Below are 19,240 nucleotides of genomic sequence, written 5' to 3'. Positions count from 1 at the left end.
AGGAAGAAAGAAAGAAAGGAAGAAGACAAAATAAAGTAGGATGAAATATAGTTATTAAAATAAAAAAATTATTATTAAGAAGAAAAATTTCTATTAGAAAAACAAAAAACGGGTCGGTCTAACCATAGGACAAATGGTGGAAACCAAGCTCTACAGACCAAATCTCACACAGCAGCACACACATACACACTCACAAAAAGAAAAAAGGGGAATATAATAGTATATCTTGCTCCCAAAGTCCACCTCCTCAACTTGGGATATTTCGCTGTTTATTCAGGTTTTCCACAGATGCAGGGCACTTCAAGTTGATTGTGGAGCTTTAATCCGCTGCTTCTGAGGCTGCTGGGAAAAACCTCCCCCTCTCCTCTTTGTTCGCACAGCTCCTGGGGTTCAGCTTTGGACTTGGCCCCGCCTCTGCGTGTAGGTCGTCCGAGGGCGTCTGCCCTTCGCTCAGACAGGACGGGGTTAAAGGAGCAGCTGATTCAGGGGCTCTGGCACAGGCCGGGCGGAGGGAGGGGCACGGATGTGGGGCGAGCCTGCGGCGGCAGGGGCCGGCATGACGCTGCACCGGCCCGAGGCGCGCCACGCGTTCTCCCGGGGAAGCTGTCCCTGGATCCCGGGGCCCCGGCAGTGGCGGGCTGCACGAGCTCCCGGGAGGGGCGGTGTGGAGAGTGACCTGTGCTCGCACACAGGCCTCTTGGTGGCGGCAGCAGCAACCCGAGCATCCCACACCTGTCTCTGCTGTCCGCGCCGACAGCCGCGGCTCGCGCCCGTTTCTGGAGCTCCTTTAAGCGGCGCGCTTAAACCCCTTCCTAGCGCACTAGGAAGCAAAGAGGGAAGAAAAGGTCTCTTGCCTCTTCGGCAGCTCCAGACTTCTCCTGGACTCCCTCCCGGCTAGCCGTGGCGCCCTAGCCCCTTCAGGCTGTTTTCACTCTGCCAACTCCAGACCTTTCCCTGGGATCCGACTGAAGCCCGAGGCTCAGCTCCCAGCCCCCGCCCGCCCCGGCGGGTGAGCCGACAAGCCTCTCGGGCTGGTGAGTGCCGGTCGGCACCGATCTCTGTGCGGGAATCTCTCCGCTTTGCCCTCCGCACCCCGCTGCTGCGCTCTCCTCCGAGGCTCCGGTGCTTCCCCCTCCGCCACCCACAGTCTCCGCCCGTGAAGGGGCTTCTAGTGTGTGGGAACCTTTCCTCCTTCATGGCTCCCTCCCACTGGTGCAGGTCCCGTCCCTATTCTTTGTCTCTGTTTATTCTTTTTTCTTTTGCCCTACCCAGGTACGTGGGGGGTTTCTTGCCTTTTGTGAGGTCTGAGGTCTTCTGCCAGCGTTCGGTGGGTGTTCTATAGGAGAAGTTCCACGTGTAGCTGTATTTCTGATGTATCTGTGAGGAGGAAGGTGATCTCCGCGTCTTACTCTTCCGCCATCTTGCCTGCTAATCCTGGACTCATGGATTTTAAAAATTCTTTGTTGGATTGTAATTCAATACTTTTATTATTTATCATATTCAGAATGCCTCAGCTCTTTCAAGATGGCTCCTATATCCTTTTGACATGCAACAATTTTTATTTAAGCACTTGAAAATTACCTTCTGGTACTGCAGGAGGCTCAAAGCCCGTCTTGTGTTTTCCTTTCCATAGCCCATTTCTATATGGAGCCCTGGTTCCTTTTAGTAGAGAATGGTATTAGAAAGCAAGATCTGGTTGCTGGGTGTGTTCATTAATATTGCTTTGTTACTGTTTCTAGACCCTCTCAGCAGACATAGCTAGAAAATATACATATGTTTATTATCCATATACACATATATGTATACTTATTTCTTTATTTATATATAGATATACAACAGATATAGGTTTACAATTGAGTTTATGTATATACATCTATGCATATATAAAGACTAACATGAGTTCAGACTGATATTTCTCACTTGAACCCAGCACCTAAGGGTTTATTCTAGATTTTTTTTCCCTTTACATATTACTAACTTCATTTCTGACCATGAGAAATCTGATTCCCATTTTCTACAATTTAATTAATTAGTCATTTATTTTACAATATTACACATGTAACTTTAATTCAGAATTGATAACCCATACCCACTACTGTACATTATTATGTACAGTTCTTTTTGTCTTTAACATTACAGTAGTCAGTCAAAACAGTTTTCCGAAGTTACTTAGGTCATTTTTGCCTCACTTTCTTTAGTGAGATTATTACATATATACAATAAATATATATATATTAAATAAATATAATTCATTTATTATGAATCCAATCTGGTATCTCCTAACATCCTGAGTGGTTTATTTTATATCTGCATTGCAGTTAAATTCACTCTGTAGCAGACAGAGTTCTATGGGTTTTAACACTCATAGATTCATGTGTCTACAATCATAAGACCATACAAAACAGTTCCATTACCCTAAACTTTCCATGTGTGGTACCTTTGACATCAACCCCACCTGTGTCAACACCTGGCTACCACTGGTCTGTTTACTGGCCCTATGGATTTACTTTTTAAAATAAAATTATATTCATGGAATCACACTACATGTATCCCTTTGGGTCTTCTTTCTTTCACTTGGCACAACTTACTTAATATGGATCCATGTTCTGTGGGATTCAGGAACTCGTTTTTTTATTGCTGAAAAATATTACATTGTATTATATACCACAGTTTCTTTATATATTCATCAGCTGAAGGGTATCTTGTCAACTATCTGGACCTGAAAAAAATTTTTGGAAAGTTTTTTCCTAGGAATTCAATTTCTTTAATAGATATATGGCTATTCAGGTTATCTATTTCTTCTTGAGTGAGTTTTAGTAATTTGATTCTTCCAAGGAATTGGACTTTGTCACATAAGTTTTAAAATTTAGGGCCATAATGATGATTGTGGGATTCTGTTATTATTTTTTTTGTTGTTATTTTTTAATGTCTGTGGGATAGTGCTAATGTTGCCTGTTTGTTTCGTGATATTAGTAACTTATGTTTTCTTTCCTTTTTCCTTTATGATCCCCAGTAGAGGTGTATTAATTGTATTGATCTCTTTTAAGAACCAGCTTTGACAGGGAACTGTATTCAATATCCTGTAATAAATTATAATGGAAAAGAATGTTAAAAAGATATATATATCTGAATCATTTTGCTGTACATCTGAAACTAACACATTGTAAATCAATTATACTTCAATTAAAAAATAAAAGCACCCAGCTTTGCTGGTTTTTTTGTTTTTGTTTTTCTTTCTATTATCAATTGTATTGACTTGCTATAATTTGTATTATTTCATTCTTTCTGCTTAATTTAGTTTTAATTTTATCTTTCTCTAGTTTCTAGTTTTTCTATGTGGAATAAGTTACTGAAGTTAAATCTTTCTAATAAAAGCATTTAATGTTATAAATTTCCTTCTAAACACTAATTTAGCTGTATTCTTCAAATTTTGATGTTTTCATTCTTTTTTTTTCATGATTTAAATTAATACACTTTAGTTTTTAGAGCAATTTTTCTGTTTACAGAAAGATTGAACAGTAATACAGAGAATTCCCATATGCCCCACATCTCTCCCTATACACACACTCAGCTTACCTTATTATTAACATGTTGCATTAATGTGATACATTTGTTACAATTGATGAGCCAATATTGATACATTCTTATCTAAAGTCCATAATTTACATTAGGATTCACTCTTCGTGTTATACATTCTATGGATTTTGACAAATGTATAGTGACATGTACCCACCATTACAAAGCCACAAGATGGTTCCACTGCCTGAAAAATCACCTGTGCTCTGCCTATTCATGTCTTTCTCCCCCCAACCCCTGGCAATTACTAAATGTCATTGACTCTGTAGTTTTGCATTTTCCAGAATGTGGTATAATTTGAATCATTCAGTATGTAGAATTTTTAGATTGGCTCTTTTCACTTAACAGTATGCATAATACTATTGCACATTTAATAGACTACAGTACAGTGTAAACATAACTTTTATATGCACTGGGAAAACAAAAAGTTCATGTGACTTGCTAATTGTGATATTCACTTTATTGCAGTGGTCTGGAACTGAACTGGCAATATGTCCAAGGTATGCCTGTGTACTAGTACCATCACAGCAATGCATTTCTTTATATCTTGGTGAAAAGAATGTCATCTGGGTCCTCTGTGGAAGCTGTTTAAAGAGTAGCTGAGCAGTTTGACATAAGAGATTCATTCCAACATGTCCATCTCCTGACCTGTTGTCCTCCTTCCTCTAGAGATGGCCAGGAAATTTCTGGCTTCTCAGTCTCGTTCATTGTAAGTACCCATTAAGTCCAGCCTTCAGTTACACAACTTAACAGACTGTTAATGCCATTCCTGGTGGGTAAGCCAACAATTACATTCATGTGAATACATGTATATTAATCATTTCAGTCCAATCTCATCTCACATTTTGTCTATTTTGGCCAAGTATCCTTAAACTTCAGTTCCATGTATATTTTCCTGCAGATATGCAGAGTGCTGAGAAAAAGTAACATCTCCTTCTGAGGCAATTGCCTTAGCTGCAGTCACTGAAAAGATTTTTTTTGCTGGAGAAGATTGGTCCCTCAGATTTGGGTGTGGGAGGATAGGGGGAGGAGGAAGTGTCAGGTGGAATGTGGGATTCAAAATTCTCAGCTTTCTCTCTCTTTAGCCAAATTCTACCCCTCCATTTGTTATCTATTGCTGCATAACAAGATCACCACAAACGTATTGGCTTAAAAAAACCTAAATCTATCATCTCATGGTCTCTGTGAGTCAGGAGGCTGGACATAGAATAGTTGGATCCTCTGCTTCAGGGCCTCACAACCTGCAAACAAGGTGTCAGCTGCGACCAAAGTCTCATCTGAGGCTCGACTGAGAAAGGAGCTGGTTCCAAGCTCAGGTGGTTATTGGCAGAATATCTTACAGCTCTTACTGGTTGTGTGTCAGCTGATTGCCACACGATCCTTTCCATATGGCAGCTCACTTCTTCAAAGTCACCTGGGGAGAGAAAGACTCCTAGCAAGACAGATAACAATCCTATGAAATGTAACCATGTACATCCATCATCTTTCTCATATTTAGAAGTTTGGAAGCAAGTTACAGGTCCTGCTCACACACAAGGGGTGGGGATTACATAAGAGTATGAACACTAGGAGGTGGGGGTCATGGAGGCCACCTTAGATTCTGTCTGGCACAACCCCCATCCCTCATCTTAGACTCTTTCCTTCTCTATTGGTACCCTGATCTTAGCATTTGGAATCTGACAAAGCTCTGTATTTAAATGGAACTGCAACCCCTGTTGTTGGAAATGTAAATTGGTGCAGCCTGTAGGGAAAGCAGTATGGAGCTTTCTCAAAAAATCAAAAATAGGACTGGGGAAGGATCTGGTTCCAAGTGATCCCACTTCTCAGTTTATATCTAAAGGAAATGAAATCGCTATCTCAAAGAGATTTCTGCACCCCTATGTTCATCACAGTGTTATTTACAATAACCAAGACATGGGAACAACCTGTGTCCATTGATGGACGAATGGGTAAAGAAAATGTGGCATATGTATATAATGGAATATAATTCATCCATGAAGAAAGAAGGGCATCCTGCCATTTGCAACAACATGGATGGACTTTGAAGGCATTATGATAAGTGAGATAAGTTGGACAGAGAAAGACAAATACCTTATGTTGACAATTATATGTGGAATCTAAAAAAACAAACTCATAGATAGAGAGAACAGATTGGCAGTTGCCATGGGGCAGGGAGGTGGAAGTAAAATGGGTGAAGGTCGTCAAAAGTTCTGTCATTTCAGAATAAAACAGCAACAATCTAGAGAAATCATTTCTATAAACACATCCTATTTCTGGGTTGGAATATCTGACAGCTCACTTAACTATTTTGTTCTGTTTTATTCTGAAATGTCAGAACAAGCTTCCACTTATAAGTCATGGGGATGTGGTATACAGCATTTGTTATAATTAACAATACTATAGTTAACTACAGTTAACAATACTGTATTGTATACTTGAAAGGTGCTAAAAGAGTGGATCTTAAAAGTCTCATTACAAGAAAAAAAATGTATAACCTGTATAACCATGTTAAGCATTGGATGTTAACTAGAATTGTGGTGATCATTTTGCAATATATACATATACAAATCATTATGTTATACACTTGAAACTAATACAATGTTGCAGATCATTTATTTATCAATGAAACTGGAACAAAAAGGTCCAACCTCTCCTCCCTCAACAATAAAATAAATAAATGGAACGGCAACTCTACAACTGTATCTGTCCTGCAGCAAAAAGTAAGGAAGCCCTTCACTGCTCTCATAGAAATGATGATTTTTCTATCTATGTTCTGAGCTGGGCACTTAAGACCATCAAATTCCCCTTTTCCTTTTGTAGACTTTCTAGGCCCACCTAGGATAGTCACATAACCCCCTTCATTGTAGTCACCATTGTCATCATAGTAGCTAAATATCACAGCCACTTGGTTGCTCAACACCTTGCTGTCATACTTGCTGGTATTTATAATTAAACACATACTGTATTGTGTAAAATCCCTCTACATTTGAAGCTTTGTTTCTCTTTTCTATTACTGAAAATTAAATGTAGACTTATTATAAAGCTGAGTAACTCAAGGAAATTAGTCCTTATGGAAATTGCACTTTTTTAACAAAAAGAGTAAACACCTGCAGTTTTACCGATGTGGAATTACACTCAGCCATCGTATGCTATAGCTTTTCCAATGAACCATGGGAAGAATCTTTTAATTCTTAAAACAAGTGCTACTTCTTACCTTCTGGAGTAAGCCAGGCATGTTTCCTGCTCCCCACAGTGTCTCCAAGAAACAGCAGTAACCATGTGAAGGGATAGCATCTCTATTTCCCTCCATGGGTCACCTGGTTGGAGCCAAGAGAAAAAAAACATGGGCTGAGTGAAGATGATGGAAAGAAGTGCAGTGTTACCACGAGCCTACCAGAGGGTGGAGGCATGGGAGTCAAAGTAGGAAGAGCATCTCCAGGCCAGAGGGGCCAAGGGATGCTGCACAGAGAAGTTGGGCATTGAACTGGAGGACAAGAATTTTTATTTATAAAAATAAAACCTGGTCACTAGAAATCAAATGAGACCAGGAATCAGGAGATCTGGGCCCCCAAATCTGCACTGTTAAGCTACCTCTTTCTGGATGTCAGAGGAAGTCTGTAACTAGATAGGTGTTCCCCAATTTCCCCTTCAGGACACCATTTTATGTGCATATCTTAAATGACCCCCGTTGAATGTCTCATGGGTGCCACAATTTTTTGTTTCTCTTTGTGTCTAATAGTTTCTCCAGCACAGTCAAATAAAGACACAACATGCCTTTGCAGTGAAGATGATGTTCTCTTTGCCACTGTAATTAGTTTTCCATTATGGCCTCATTTTTCATCTTGCTTTATGTTCTGTGGAGCTGAATCATTCACATCCATCTCCCTCTACTCCAGATCACAGTCTGATGGGGTGGAAACAAATTCGGATCCGTTTTAAACCCTTAAAACAAAATACTTAAGTGAGTTATCAGATATTACAACCCAGAAGTAGGATGTGTTTATAGAAATGATTTCTCTAGATGGTTGCTGTTTTATTCTGAAACGTCAGAATTCTTCATCCTGTCTACCACCTGACCCCATTTCAATCATGTGCCCTGAGTCAGTAGGACCATCTGCCCACTCATCTAGGTGTTCCAGAAAGCAATGTCCATACTGTCAGGAACACAGAAAACCCTTTTCTAGCTTTGGAAGTTGTTTCTGAAATTCTAGGGCTCAAGTGAGTTGGTGTTTACCACTCAGTTATTTTGTTGTTGTCTAGTTTGCAAGATTTTGATATATAGTGGAAGAATCCATTTACCCAAAACAAAATAAAATCTAAAACCCTTACCTAAGTGGGAATGTAAAGTGGTACAGCCACTATGGAGAACAGTATGGAGGTTGCTTAAAACACTAAAAATAGAGCTGCCATATGATACAGCAATCTCATCCCTGGGCATATACCTGGAGAAAATTCGAAGAGATACATGCACCCCAATGTTCATAGCAGCCTTATTTACAATAGCCAAGACATGGAAGCAACCTAAATGTCCATCGACAGATGAATGGTTAAAGAAGATGTGGTATATGTATACAATGGACTATTACTCAGCCATAAAAAAGAATGAAATAATGCCATTTGTAGCAACATGGATGGACCTAGAGATTATCATGCTAAGTGAAGTAATTAAGAAAGATAAAGACAAATATCATATGATATCACTTATATGTGGAATCTAAAATATGATACAAATGAACTTATCTATGAAACAGAAATAGACTCACAGACAGAAAATAACTTTATGGTTACCAAAGGGGAAAGAGGGGAGAGAGATAAAGTAGTATAGCAGATACAAGCTACTATATATAAAAACAGATAAATAACAAGGTCCTACTCTATAACACAGGGAACTATATTCAATATCCTATAATAAACCATAATGGAAACACATTTTTAAAAAAGCAAAGTAAAACAACAACAACTAAATAAATAAATAAATGATTAAAACCCCTACCTAAGGAAAGCCCTAAGATGTTGGATTCCCGAGTGTCACCAAGCTCTCACCTGGTGGGCTATCCACCTACTTGGCCTTGTAATATTCTCTGGTGACAAGGAGGGCTGGTGGCAAGCTGCCGCTTCTACAGCTGTGTGCGTGCAGAGTTGATGCAGGAACACTCAGGCCTATACTATAATCTGCAGTTCACTGGCCCTTATCAAATGGTTCCATGAAGCAGGAACTACCATCATCAGCACATTACAGGTGAGAAAACAATGGTCCCAGTGTTTAACGACTCAACTCTCCCAGGTCATAGAGAGGGGAAGCTTGGGGCCTAGATGCAGGCTGGAGTCTGACTTCCTGGGACACAAACTGAGCAACTGAGGTCCAGCTGGCAGGCTGTCCTGAGGGTGCCTTCTATCCACCCACAGTCCCGAGGGCACCAAAACTTAATCCAAGTCATTCAGCTTATTCCCCAACGCCAGTGACTCTGTCTTTTGATTACCTTCCTCTCTTGTGAGTACCAGGACCAGAAACTTGGGAGTCATTCTTTATTGCTCTCTCACCCTCATGCCTTACAATCAGGAATTAGCAAATTCTAAGGTTTTACTCCCTAATATTCACCACTGCATTATTTGCCTCTTTAACATTTCATTTAAAGGCAGTGTTGAGCACAGATTCTGGATTGAGATTACCTATTTTTTTAATTGAGAGTAAACTTTATTAAAATTACTTTCCAGAAAATATATTCAGTAAATATGGTAATGTAGCAACAAACTCATGCCCATAAACCTTTGAAATTTTTAAGAAATCATCAGTAATGTTGATTAGGAAACTCTTTCATTGGTGGAAAGAAATTCATTCTGTCTCCAGAATTGTATCACCCAGGAGTTTCCTGGCTTCCTTTCAATGATGCCTCTTGAATAGCTGTGTGACCTTGGGTTAGGTACTTAACTTCTCTGTGATTCAATTTCCTCACCTTTAAAAAGGAGTTACTTCATAGGGTTGTGTGACCATTAATATATGTAAAATTCTTAGAATAGTACATGCAAAAAGTAAGCAATCTATATCATTATGTACATGTTTGCGAATGTGTAGTTGTGACTGATTCTTGGGTGGTGTGCTCTTCCTACGCCCAGATTCAAAAGCAAGAACTCTTTAGGCATTTTTCTGAAGACACTGTTATCCAGGCAATTCAAGAGCACAGGAGCATGTTGATAACCCTGTGCACTTGACTGGGAGGCAGCACGAGGACTCAGTGTCACAGACCAGGTAGAGAAACTAGGTTTGGGGAGGGTGGGAGCTGGAGGAAGTTGCCTAGAATAGAGGCTGGAGCCCAGAGAGATGCAGGGAAGTCGAGGCAGGCAGCACCAGGAGCAGAGAAGGCCAGCTGGACTCAAGGCCTCTAACCAGGGGGTATGTTCTGGAGAACTGGTGCCTTCTTTGAGAGTGGTAGCTGTCCTCAGCTTCTCTAAAAAAGACTTTGATAAGATTTGTTCATCAGGAGACCAGGAGACTAGCCAAATACTTCCGAACAAAGCCACCAGCTTAGTAGGACACTAGGTGTTGAAGAGAACAGAAGAGAAAGGGCTGGTGAAAAATGTGTGACTTGAAAGACATGCAGGGGCCGGGGCTTGTTCACAACTGCCAAGACATTTGGACAATGGCAGGGAGGGTATTGCCACCCTCTGAGGTGCATCTTTCCCTGGGGAATGTGAGTCAGGTTTTTCTCTTCTCCCCTCCCCTCCCAGTCTCCTTTGTGATGTGGCCCATGGGCCCCAGTTGCTGACCCTGCCCTCCAGGACCAGCTGCCCTCTCCCTGCTCACCCCACTCCCTCCACTGCCCTAAGCCCCATCAGTTCCATGGCCCATCATGGTGATGCAACTACAGAAGGCCTGCTCCCACCTCAGGTTTCATGCCGGGGTCACCATGACCTTCCATAATCCCATTTGTCCCTGTGTGAGTAAAGCCAGAGCCATCCCATTGTGCTGAGGAGTCAAAGCAAAGGCAAGCCGGGAGACAATTTTGCTGGTGGAGTACCACCAGCCAGACTGACTGTCAGGGTCCCTAGAGTGAGAGTTACTGTAAATCCAGCTTTGCCAAGTCCATGCTCAGAGCAAAAACGTTTCTTTGAAGATTGGAGAACAGAAGACAAGCAAGCTGGAAAGAATATGCACCCTAAATTTCCTGTTTCTCCCTTTATAAATAAATAGGAGGGAGGAGGACAGTTTGGCAGTATCTATTAAAACATAAAATTTTATGATATGCACAAAATGTAATCACCTTCCCAGTGGGAACTTGGCTTTCTTCACTGTTATTCACTGCTATAATCCCCAGAATCTAGAATACTACATGCAAAATATCCCTCTTCAAAATATTTGCGGAATCAACTTAAACTTATAACTCAACCCTTTTTCTCCTCAGAATTCAATAGCACTTTTCAGCTTGTCCTATGTATGGTTTTGAATGACCCTAATATCTCAGTGTGAGATAACAATAAACATCTCTGTCTCAGTCACCCAACATGTGGGCTTTGGGTCAGTTCTTGTCCTCTCTGCATGTGCTCCCATTCTGGAGCCACAGTGGCGGGGAGAAGCAGCCTTTATCTCAGATGTGCTGTTCCCATGGCAGAACGGAGAGATGGACCACACTGTCACAAGTAGAGTGTCAATTCTGATGTGGCAACCGCCATGTGTCCAAGGCCAGTGATGGGACAGGGAATGTGATTTGCCTGGTGAGAAGCATGGCAGGGGCAGGATAAAAATGAGGATGTGTGAATCATTAGAACACAACCTACCACATGATCATAAGGAAACCCAATACGAACAAGCAGGCATGGCCAAGGGTGGCTTTCAGAGCCTAGTTTGTGAACAGTAAGAAAATTGGAACATACTGTCAATAATGGAATGGATAATACATGCTAGAGAATATACTGTAGCAGTTGGACATGATAAGGTAGAGTTTTATGGAATGAACAAACCCAAAAACATCCTACTGAGTGAAAAAAAACACATTGCAAAATGATATCTAAAAAAGCAAACAAAACCCACTACTTTTAGTGGGTACAATTATGTGTCTACATGCCTTTAAGAAGTATGGCAATATGGTAGATCTATTTTTAACTTTTTTGAAGCACCTCCATATTGTTTTCCATAGTAGCTGAACCAGTTTACATTCTCACCAACATTGCACAAGGATTTCCTATCCTCTCCAATACTTGTTATCTATCAATACATCTTCTTGATCATGGCCATTCTAACAGGTGTAAGGTGATATCTCATTGTGGTTTTGATTTGCATTTCCCTGATGATTCATGATGTTGAGTGTCTTTTCATGGGCCTGTTGGTCAAGTGGAATAGTATTCAGCCATGAGAAATGATATCCTGCCATTTGTGCCAACATGGATGGACCTTGAGAGCATTATGCTAAGTGAGATGAGTCAGAGAAAGAATGACAAATATTATATGATGTCACTTGTATGAGGTATCTAAAAAAGGCAAACTCAGAAAAACAGAGTAAAATGGTGGTTACCAGGGGATGGGGAATGGAGAGATAGGACACATGTTTAAGGCTACAAACTTGCAACAAGTAGTACACAGCATAGTGAATATGGACAGCAGTATTGTATTATAGTCATCAAACAGGCTAAAGGAGTAGAACTTAAGTATTCTGATCACTAAAAAGAAATGATAAATATGTAACATGATAGAGGTGATTATTAATTATCACTACAATGGCAATCATATTACAATATATAAATGTATCAAATCAACATGTTGTACACCTTAAACTTACACAATGTTATAGGTCAGCGGTCCCCAAAATTTTGGCACCAGGGACCAGTTTCATGGAAGACAATTTTTCCATGGATGGTGGTGGGGGTGGTGGCATGGTTCAGGCGGTAATGTGAGCAATGGGGAGCAAACAGATGAGGCTTCACTCACTCACCCACGGCTCACCTCCTGCTGTGCAGCCCAGTTCCTAACAGGCCGAGGACTGGTACCAGTCCTCGGCCCGGGGGTTGGGGACCTCTGTTATAGGTCAAATGTATTTCAATTTTTGAAAAGATAAGTATGGCAAGATATTACCAAACCAATAGATGGCAGGGTAAAATGCTGGTGGGGGTTGGGGTGGGGAAAGTTTCAATAAATACCAGGATAGAACTGCTATTCTTTTCACGTGAGGGGATTTGCTTACACTGCTCTGCCCAAGAGGATAAGAAAAACTAATTTTTATGGAGACTACCTCTTCATCTAGTTAGACAAAAAGGCAATTGAAAAATGGCCAGATGGCTTTGGTTATTGAAGCCAACTCCAATGTTAACAAGTTCCTTTAAAAGTGAATCTGAAATTGGGGGCTAAATTTGGTTTAATGAAATGTTAAAATTTTTGGCAATGGTTTGCTTTTTCATGGGAATAATTCTGATTTAACCCCAAGAGGTTGTGTGAGTGCAGCTGGGTCACTCCATGTTTCTCCCTGGACCCTAGTGGGAGCTCTGAGCCACTGGGCCCCTAGTCACTAGGTGATCTGTGTTCATTCTGCTATCTCTAATTTTAAGGAAAAAAAAAGGAGCATGTGAAGTTTTCTATCCTCAATGAACTCTGGTTGAACCTGACAGATGTTGGAGCTTTTTATTTCCTCTTCGAGCAAGGCTTTATGGCGATTTTGTTATCAGGGTAATCACCATCACTCTGTTTGCTCTATTAATCTAGGCTCTGTAAGTGTTGACAGTAGATATATAAATGTAGCCTAAGTATCCGTTTTCCATGGACTTACCAGCTTGGGTTTCCATTTTGCAGTTTTATTCTCTAATATCAGTCCTCTAATTTAAAAAACAAAAGAAAAATCGTCAGCTGCTTTAGCTGTAAATCACAAACTTGGGGAAAGGAACTGTACTTGTTTGTTGGGCTGTTTCATGATGAGGCTATTGCTCTAACTAAACACTTCTCAAGATGTCTGGGCTTTGGAGTCACACAGACCTCCATCCACTCACTTCCTGACAGGGAAGAACCATCACTGGACTTCTTTGAGCCTGTTTACCTCCCCAGTAGTGCAGAGATAATTACTACCTGACATAACATCATTATGAGGATTAAATAAGATGATGTAGGTGTGAAAAGTACTGGCCTACGGTCTTGAATATGACATGTTCCCTAAATGTTAGTTTCCAAGATTCTGTCTCAGATTTTGTGTTGGAAGATGGGTGATACTGACAGGGATTAAGTTACTCCCTGTCAGTTGCACCAAAGTGAATGTGGGGCATACCACAAGGGTGAGTAGAGGAATAGCCCTCTACCGAGGGGGAGGGAAGTGTTCAGGGTAGGAGGTGGATGCTTCCAGACCCACATTTCTCCACACACTGATAGACTGCTTTCATCACCACAGACCTCAGGGCAGGCATCCACTGAGCCTGTGGAACCACCAGTGTTGGCAGCCCCTGGACTCCAGGCTGAAAATTGGGTGAAATACTGGACAAGAGGTGTTACCAATGCAAGTTTCTGTGCCAGACACACAGTGAGGCCAAACAAACTAAAAAATCAGAGTTTGAAACAGAGAAAGTTTTATTGCAGGTCCATGCAGAGCCAGGTGTCTTGTACCCTCCCAAACCCCAAACTCCCCAAAGGGTTTCAGCAAAGCATTTTTTTTTTTTTTTTTTGCGGTACGCGGGCCTCTCACTGTTGTGGCCTCTCCCGTTGGGGAGCACAGGCTCCGGACGCGCAGGCTCAGCGGCCATGGCCCACGGGCCCAGCCGCTCCGCGGCATGTGGGATATTTCCAGACCGGGGCACGAACCCGTGTCCCCCGCATCGGCAGGCGGATTCCCAAACACTGCGCCACCAGGAAAGCCCTCAGCAAAGCATTTTTAAAGGCAAGGTGAGGGAGGGGCATGGTTAGTTGTTGCAAACTTCTTGGTATAGTTCTTGCAGCTGTCCACATAGATCAGATAATGATATTCCTGTAAACCTCCAGCAAGACAAATGTTATTCTCTTTTCTGCAACTTTTTATCTCTATATGAATGGGAAAGTGTTATACCTTTAAAGGTCAGAGGCTTGAATGGCCTATCCTGTATATTTCAGGCTGTAGGCAACATTATTTTAGTGATTAACTTATAATATATAGTTAACTTATAGTTAAAAGCAGTAGAATACAAAGGTTAAAGTAGAAGAAACAGGTCTAATACGGAGTCAGATTTTTTTCTTTCCTATTACAGAGAAATTCTATTTCTTCTTTTCCACCTCAAAACACGTGAACTTAGCTAGACATTTTACCTTTCAGGGTCTCAATGTTCTCATCTGAAAAATTAGGGGGTTAAGTTAAATTACCTCTGAGATTCCTTCCAGGACACACAGACAAATCATGATCCTGGGGTTCTAGTCCGCTGATAATATAAAGAACACAACTAATTGGTAGGTGCAGTGTAACTGGACAGCGACTCACCAGCAGTGGATTCTTGGCTTCCTGAAGCTGCTTCTTTCTAGGATCCCACTCTCAGAAAATCACAATTTCTCTACTGATTCCCAAGTTCTCTCCTGCAGAAATTTGCTTTCCCATGTACAAAAAAATGTGGTTACACCACTGATTGAGTCTACCTTGTAGTAAATCCTCTGGGAGACAAAATGACAAGGAATGTTAGATTGACTGTGCTTAACTGTTTAATGACATTTTTTTGTTTGTTTGGCTAACTCTAGACAGAGCACTAGAGTTATATGACCTACTTGTCTAAGAGCAGACAGAAAAGAGCACAAATACATTTTCAGCTTAACAACCAGCTGGTGATATACTGGAAGCTTCATACCCATAATGATATTAGTGTAATAGGGAAGAACAAATCTGACTCCATATTGAATCTATTCCGTTAGCTCTAACCCTTGTACTCTGTTGCCTGTGCTTAGTCATACTGACTCTGCACCTTTTGTAAAAGAATATTGCCTATAGCCTGAAATATATAGAATATCCTATTCTCAGGGCTCTGACCTTTAAGAGTTCATTCATATAGAGATACAAATTGAAGAAACATTTGTCTTGTTGGAGGTTTATAGGAAGTCATGATCTGACCATGACCTGACCTACATGGACAGCTGTGAGAACAAAGGATTCCTACACCAAGTAATTTGCAATAACTAACCACACCCCTCCCCCACCTTGCCTTTAAAAATGCTTTGTTGAAACCTTTTGGGGAGTTTGAGGTTTTGGGGGGTATGAGCCACCTGTCTCCTTGTATGGCCCTGCAATAAGCCTTTCTCTGCACCAAACTCCAACATTTTGGTTGGAGTGTGCCTCACTGTGCATCAGGCACACGAACTTGTGTTTGGTGACATTAGTATATTCAAACTCAAAACAGAGCAAACGAGGGTGCCCTACATTCTGGAGTCCAGTTGGTTTGTGTTCAGATCCTGACTTGTCTACTTGTTAACTATGTCACCTTGGATAAACTTATCAGCTATCGAACCTTGGATTTCTCATTAGTAAAATAAGAATAAGCCCTTGCCTTACAAGGTTTTGTGTAGACTAGAAATGGTACCTGTAAGCCACAGCACACAGTGAGTGTCCCTCCTCTATGGGCATCAGCACCATCTCTGAGCACCATGTGGGGCATTGCAGAATGCTAATGTCTTGTCTCTGTTCTCTGCACTTATGTGATGGTCAGCATGTGGTTAGTTTCTCAAAGTCCATTTCTTCATGCTTAAAAAAGGTTAACAAAAAAATAATTAAAAAAAAATAAATACAGTTAAATTAAAAAATAAAAAAGGTTAACAATAGTATATACCTCTCAGAGTTGATATGAAATGCACTTGGCAGAGTGAGTCCTGGCAAATATCAATAATTAGTGCTCAACTCATAATTGCTACTATACATTATGTGTCCACTTTCCCCTACATCTTCTATTAGGTTCATTAATGTTACATTTAGCAGAATCTTTCTTAGCTGACCCATGTCATTCTCCAAATAATTTTTGTTCAATTAAGTGATTGAAATAAGCCAAAAGCTGTAAAGCAGTCTGTGATGTCGGAGGTTGTGCTAGGAGTTACCACACACTCCCCTTCCTGCTGACATTTCATGCTCAACAGGAAAAACACTGCACACGTTTTTCTGTGCAGAAAAAAAGCAAGCTTATGTTTGCCTCTGCTATCTTCCCGCCCTACACAGTTGGTCTCATTTGCCACACACAGGACCAGGTAACAGATGAAAACATGGAAAGACAGGTGTCTGACAAGATGAGATCTAAATAAGTTGCATTTCAAAGGTGCCTCTGAGGTAGAAGTATTCTTTAAAGAACAGTTCTTTTCTTTTTTTTCATATTTCTACTATGAGCTTTCCCTCTGAGACGAAAAGACAGTCACCTTGCAACAAGCTTTTCTTTCCATTTTCTGTGCTATTTTTCTACTATTTTTCTACTAGTCAACCCTGCAGTTCTTTTTCCCCCAGTCTTGATGCCTTTCTGACTACACATTATTATCACTTTGTCTTTGGAACTGATCTCTAGAAGCCCAGATTCTTGCATCTTAATTTCTAGTCCAGGCAATGCTTTCTTACCTTCAGACTTCTGCCTCTGACTTAACACTTGGCATCTCCTTGGGACAGCTGGCTCATTAAAAAAAAAAAAAAAAAAAACCACTAGATTTTATTTCTTAGAGAAGTTTTAGGTTTACAGTTTTAAAAACTGAGTAGATACTGAACAAATTTCACATGTATCCCCCCTCCCAGTGCAAAGTTTCCCCTATTATTATTATTATTATTTTAACAGCTTTATTGAGGTATAATTGATACACAAAAAGCTGCACATAGTTAATGTATACAATTTGATGAGTTTGATATACCTGTGGAACCATCACCACAGTCAAGGTAAACTCCAAAATGTTCCTGTGCCCCTTTGTATTTTTTATAATGTGGTAAGTGCACTTAACATGAGCTCTACACTCCTAAAAAACTTTTAAGTGACTAACACAGTATTGTCAACTACAGACACTGTGTTGTACGGCAGATCTCTAGAACTTACTCATCTTGCCTAACTCGCTCTTTTTAATTGAATGCATTTTACTTTAAAACGTTGCCTTCCACTGCTTCTCTGTCAATGATAAAAGTTAAAATACTTGGGACCCATTCCCATAAGGTGCATTTTAGATCTTGGTTCCTTGAGATGCTTCCTACAGGGGCTATTTAAGAATGAGGCTGGTAAAGAGAGCAGCGAGACACAGAGGGGCAGACACCATAGATGCTGGGCTTTTTTTGAGATGTTTTGTTTAATCTTTCTTCTCTAGCTTTGCCCTTGTGTCATCTCACCCTTACAAGTTGATATTTGCTGGGAAAGAATGACATCTTAGCTTGGTTTCCCTGGAAAGCAAAGCCAGAGGCAAAAGTTATACATTGCCATTTACAGAACACAATTCCAGGAGGGAAGGAGAGAGAACTGGCTGCCTGGTGCAAATAACAGCTGACTGCTCAACGTTGTGGGCCCATCTGCTGGGAGTGCCTGAATCTCAGGGCCTCCCAAACAAAGGAGGAAAGAAGAAGAATGGGTTAACAGATCCTCACCTCCCATCAGTCAGAGTGTCATCCTTATAGTATTTTGATGCTCCTGCATTTCCAGTGGCACGGATGTGGGCTCAGAGCTCGTTCCGTGGACTCTTAAGCCTCAGCATGAGTAGATAAACCCAGTGAGGTCACTGCCTCTGAGACAGTGGGTCTGGGACTGTGCAGGGACCTGGAGGCAAGAGGATCTGATGCAACACAGTCCAGCGGGTGGGGTAGGGGAGAAACACTCCAAATGTCTCTGACATTCATATCACTAAACCAGAAGCAATCAAGGCCCAAAAGACTTAGGAAAAGACTTTGACCTTCCCTCTAACTGCCTGAAAAGAATTTAGACAGAGGGCCTCTTATAGGAATAAAGTGATTACCAGAGATATCTGCAAAGAATATGGGCTACGTGTGGTGGGGAGACTCTTAGAGTTCAGAGTCCACTCTGTGTCCCATTGTCTCTGCTGGCCCAGCAAACATTTATTTATCAAATGTTCGCTCTTCCATCTCCATGTGAACTGCCATCTTCCTCTCTGAAGTCCCAAACCTTTACCCCAACATCCTTTTTTATCTCTAGCTGAAGACGGTTTGTAAGGTGAGGGTTTTGGCCATTTGGGGAGCTACTCAGGTTTCCTGGGTCTCTCCCATGTATACATGTTATTAAACTTTTGTTCAATTTTTCTCCTGTTAATCTGTCTCGTGTCGATTTAATTATTAGACCAGCCAAAAAAACCTAGAAGGGTAAGGGAAATTTTATTCCTCCCCAACAGTGGTGATGTTTGGCCATTTTCGAGGGAGACTATAAATCACAGAGAGAAATCGTGTCTTCACAACAACCTGGCTGAAGCACAGGCAGAGTGAGATTCGATGTATTGACAACCACAAGAAAGCTACATAAGTAAGCATGCAGTCTTCCTGATAGAAATTCAAAGAATTTCTGGTTCTAGATTTCAACCTAGGAGGCTTCTGAACTCATCCTCTTTTGGACAATCAAATCGACAGCTATATACGGAACAATTCTCTTTGAAAGAAATCCAGACACTAGCTGAGTGACTCCTATACATCAGAGGAACAAGAAAAAAATCCATATCAAAATGGGTAGGAGAGGGCTTCCCTGGTGGCACAGTGGTTGAGAGTCCGCCTGCCGATGCAGGGGACACGGGTTCGTG

Source organism: Physeter macrocephalus, chromosome 11 (genome assembly GCF_002837175.3).
Source record: "Physeter macrocephalus isolate SW-GA chromosome 11, ASM283717v5, whole genome shotgun sequence".
In the NCBI taxonomy this organism is placed as follows: domain Eukaryota; kingdom Metazoa; phylum Chordata; class Mammalia; order Artiodactyla; family Physeteridae; genus Physeter; species Physeter macrocephalus.
The sequence above is the reverse complement of the archived record's forward strand: the minus strand, read 5'-3'. Positions refer to the sequence as shown.